Raw genomic sequence first — 5,242 nt, 5'->3', positions numbered from 1 at the left:
ACCCATCATCCTCAGGCTTTGCTTTGATCCTTACCACACTCCCCTCATTCCCATAATCTGAAACCTAAAAGACAAAATCAGTGGTGGGGAGGGAAGGGGAATTGCTGCCACAAACCTAAAAATTTAATAAATGAAAAAGCATTTTAAAATCTAAGATAATCTTAAGTAGTGTGACCACAATATATATCATCACATATAATGACAGAGTCAGGGGCCTGTGTCACCCCAAAAGGGGAGAGGATCCTGCAGGGCTGAGCTTTGCCCCAGGAGCTGCTGCACTTCCAGAGGAGGTGGTTATCCAGGCAGCTGCTCTAGTGGTGGGACTTCCTGAGAGTCCAAAACTCTGTGACATTTATCCCAAGACTGGTGAAGTGTGGTTAGAAGCCAAAGCTACTTTTCGCCTCTGAGGACATTATTTTCTGCTGCATTTCACACTCGCTGTGGAAGGGATTGCTTTACAAAATCACCTTTGCCTTACATTGATTTTCTGGTTGCTTTGCCTTCCCAAGGTTTTGTGGAGTAGAAAGGATCATGTAGTATTGAGCTTACAATAAATAAGACCTGGAAAAGGACTCTGTATGACATTAGGAGGCAGAACTTAAGCTGATTTTTTAGACCAGGCAGTAAAATAAAAAAAAAAAAAAAGCAAATTAGCCTGATGAAGTGTAGTTTTTTTCATATTTTCCTATTCTTAAAAAATAAAACTCTTTTTCAGGTTTCAGAAAAGAAGGAAAAATATCAAAGTAAGGAATGTTCTCAGCATTCTTGAAACAAGTGATTCTTCATATTACTACTTTTTATGGGAGTGACTGTCAATCATCAGTCTTCAAAACTGTCATAAACACCCACACATGCTATTTCAAAGATACCTAACGTAGGATATATAATACCATATTTCAAGTTGGATTCAAAGCTTTTCATCTATCTAATAGTTAGGAACAAGGAAAAACACAAACATCAAATGAAATGAAATGTATTTGTTGATGCTAACTGCAAATATTCATTTTATAAAAATTAAGTCTATTACACATCCATTTAAAAATAATTTTTCATGTCTGAATGATGATAAGGATCCTTAAATGACTGCATCCATAGAGAACCACTGATCCAAGCACCTGATCTGCCAGACAGGACCAATATTATAGTGCATGCCATGGCTTACAAATTTCCTCATTTCTTAAAGAAATCAATAATCTTTCACAGATTTCATCCCATTGTGACCTGATCTCAGACACTCATCAAGAATTTATAATCCACGGAAGCAGGGAGGGGAAATTCCAGAAACTCCTATTTATGGAAGGCACTTCTCCTCCAAAACAACAATATTCATCACAGTTTCTAGACCTTTCCAGATTCTGTTAGCTAGGCATATTGAAGACAGAAAAGATGCACAAGACAGATTTTTACAATTTTCAAATTATTAGGAAAAATAGTCAGCAACAATGCATTTGGAGGTGCGCAAGGCAATGAATTATACCTTGTTCATGCTGCAATTGAACCAAGAGAGGAACACTGGGCAACCAAGAGATGGTTGTAAGCAGGTCTGCACAATCCCAGGATGATTGCTTGGAAAGAACTGCAAAGGAACATGGACAGAATGAAGTAAGGAGAATTACTAGGACAAAAAACTTTAAAGTGCTTTGTTCTTTGTTCATCTTTGATGCTTAGAGGACCAGATAGTGTTTCAGCCAATCCAGAAACTTTCCACAGTACTGCAGTGACTGTTGGTTGACAGCCAAATGGACCACAGCTATGTATGCAAAGTTCATCAAAGCCACATGGCCACAGGGCACAGAGAGTGTTCAGAGCTTCCCTGGAGGGACTGGTGTTCCCTCACTGTGCTTTGATCCAGCAGGCCAAGGACCTCACAGGATACAACCAAAACTGAGCCTGATGCAAGTGTGGACACTAAATAAAAGGTGCTGCAGCAAATGTCATGGCATGTGTCACAGTCAAGATGGCCACAAAGCACAGAATATCACCATACAGTTCCAGAAGGTTTAAGCACTCCCCCAAAACAGAGTAACACCTTACCTCATCAGAAGGCTTCATGTACCTGCCCATACAGAGTAACACCAAGCCACTTCAGAAGGCTGCAAACATCTGCTCCTCTTATTCTTTAGCCCAACCTTTTATCCCCTCATTGCTTTACAAAATCACCTTTGCCTTACATTGATTTTCTGGTTGCACTGCACCTGTGTGCCCTCTGCTCCCTTTGGTGCTGGTCAGTGCCCCTGGGCACTCCATGGCTCATTGCTGTCAGTGCTGCTCACCTGCTGCTCACAGCTGCACCCACTGGGGATGGGGCTGGGCCAGCCACACTCCCAATCACCACAAACTGGGTACCTACAAAAAGGAAACACAGATTCAAACAAATTTTAACCTAACATTCTCTTTTTGTCACATCCCTTAGGTCGAAAATGTTCAACAATGGCTGGAGAGCACAGGAATGGCCAGCAAAAATGGAACAGCTGGGCTTGCTACCCTGCACGTAGCAGGGCCACACTGGCACCAAGTGCATCGCCCTGCATGGGTCCTCCCTCTGAGCTGGCACATTAATGGAACTTCAGGCCCACTAAAAAATACTGGATATGTATCTCAGCCTCAACTCCAGCTTTCAAATGAGTGCATTATTTATTCATTAGTACTACATTCAAAGTGCTGTTTCCCTTGTTACTTGGTGGAATAAATGAAAGAATAGTGATATCACTCTAAATCCCAATTTACAGCTCTTGCAAGCCCCAGATGACTGTCTCATAAAATTCTCCTTACCCTCCCCCTCTCCACTCCTTTCTGTCTTGCATCTGACTGAGAAAACTGCCCACTGCAAGGAGCTGAAGGCTGGCCTGATGGGCCAACCTAAGCAGAGGAAGATATAATAATGATCAACAGATTCCAAAGGGGAGTAAGGGCAGTCCTATACTCAACACTTGGATCAGAGGTTTGGGCTCTACATGTAAGGTACACCTGCAGATAGATTTTTTTTTTCCTCTGGAGAAAGACTGGACAGAGAAAGTAGGGCAGAGTGGACCATACAGACACGGTGTACATATGTGGGGAATATTTTAAATTCCTTGTTTGCTCACTTGTCTTATGAAAAACAAAATATATATCTAAAAAAATGTAGACTTGATTAATTTCTAAATCTTGATTTTGATTTTTTCTTTGGAAGACAAAACAAAATATCTCTGGTTCTCATGTGCTGAGCTCCTCATGACTGTAACACACAGTTCAGCTCTCATAAGCTTCCTCTGGCCAAACTTGCAAACTTAATGTTGTAAGAAATTGAGCAAAATACAAGGAGATTAAATAGTGGGAGGTTTTCAAACATGATAGGTTTAGAACAAGCTTCCAATTTTATGTTCAGGTACTGGCCTTTCAAAATTATGGGAGAATTCTAGCTTTGGCTAGACTTCAGCTCACACTGGCTTTGGGATCCTAATCCTGCTGCTTTGACACATGACACATCGTACTCGTAAGGAGAATCTTAACCCCAAATGCTTAACATAGCAGACTAATAAGATTTCAAGTGTTTCCTAAAAATCTGTGATTTAAAAAACTATGACTTTTAAACCCCATCTGGTGATTGTCAGTATCCTGTCTGCTTCACACTTGAGACACAGCAACGTGGAGGTATGGGGGTGTAATTTTTCAAAGGGCTGTAGCTGTTAAGCACCCACTTCTGACCAATTTCCGTAGTCACTTAAACTCCAAGGAGCCCTGAGTGTCATGGGAGAGCAATACTTAAAGGCAATATTATCTATCACCTCTCACCTTTCAGTTCCCTTGGAGCTGCTGTTGGCTGTTAAGATATTTGAGTTACTTTAGTGCCAGGAAACCTAAATTTTTATTTCCCCAAATATTCAGGCTCCCAGGAAATGCTTGTCCCACGCAGATGTGTATGTGTGTAAGGGCATGGGAAAGAGGGAGTGCAGATTTGTGTAACGTGTGACAGACTGGAGATGGCTCCTGCCATTCACTGAGCTTTCTAAACACAACCAGCTACCTTCAAAAGACAGTAAAATACCAGCACTGCGTGCTCCAGAGAGGCAGACACACTGTGACTTGAGAGGAGGATCTAGTGGGCAAAAGCAAATTTAGTCCTTTCTGTTTGAAGAGGTAACTCAAAAGAGGCTAAAATAGGCAGAGTTAAATTAAACCAAGGTCAGAATGTAACCATTCCTAAGACAGATTTAGGGAGCAAACCCCAAACCGCTTGAGGACACATAAACTGGTACTTTATCTTGAAATCTAACATGCACTATCTGGCACAGCATTGTTTCAATTATGAAACAATTCACATCTCAGATGACATATGTAATGAAGCATGCTACTTGCCTAGTACATCATTTAAGGTAAAAGAAAAGAGGGTATGTTTTATCATGGTCTTTCATATCTTTGTCTATTGTTCTGCAATCCATTTGCATACCTAAAGGGAAATGGCCTTTTTAATTTCTTTCCCCTCTCCTAATCATCTGAGGCCTATTTGGAAGTGTTCTGTATCCTGTAATCAGGCAATTTATACAGTGTGCACCCTTAGGCTACAGCCATTACAAACAAGCTGAAAAACTCCTTTACAATAAATGATTTAACATGGGAAGACACCATTCATAATTAATTTTTTTCAGTTTGCATTAGCAGATGGTCTCAGACATTGAAACATGGCCTATTGCCCACATCTTTATTCCAAAGAGAAAAGGGCAGCCTTAGAGGAAAAAGAGAAACGCCTGTAAGACAGCTTCACTTTGGGAATAAACATGCTCCCCAGCTTTTCTTGAATTTGTGCATGCTAAAGACCAGATTCAAAGATTGTGGAAATCAAAGGAAAATAATTCCCATTAGCTTCTGACCAGGACCTGAATTAAAACCACAAGGAAAATATTGACTTGAAGGACAGTGTGACTTTTCTTCATTATATGCCATAAGGGTTATTTGAGGCAGCTTAAACAGACATATTGTGAAGGTGGATTTGAAAATTATCAGCTTTGGATTTCTGAAAGCTGGGTACTCACTGAAGCAGCAAATAAAAGAGATTTCTGGTACTAGCCACATTTTAAAACATGCATTTTCCTGCTTCCACAGATGGATAGCTGATGACAACTTCATTCTCCATTTACTCATATATTTGCTCACTGTTTACACGTTGCTTTTCAGTACTTTAAAACAACTTCTGATGCACTTCTGAGTTGCTGGCATCACTGCAAACTCCCCCAGACTGAGATCCAGCCAAGCAGACCGTCAT

Source organism: Fringilla coelebs, assembly GCF_963513975.1.
Source record: "Fringilla coelebs genome assembly, chromosome: 14".
In the NCBI taxonomy this organism is placed as follows: domain Eukaryota; kingdom Metazoa; phylum Chordata; class Aves; order Passeriformes; family Fringillidae; genus Fringilla; species Fringilla coelebs.
Note: the sequence above shows the minus strand (reverse complement) of the source record.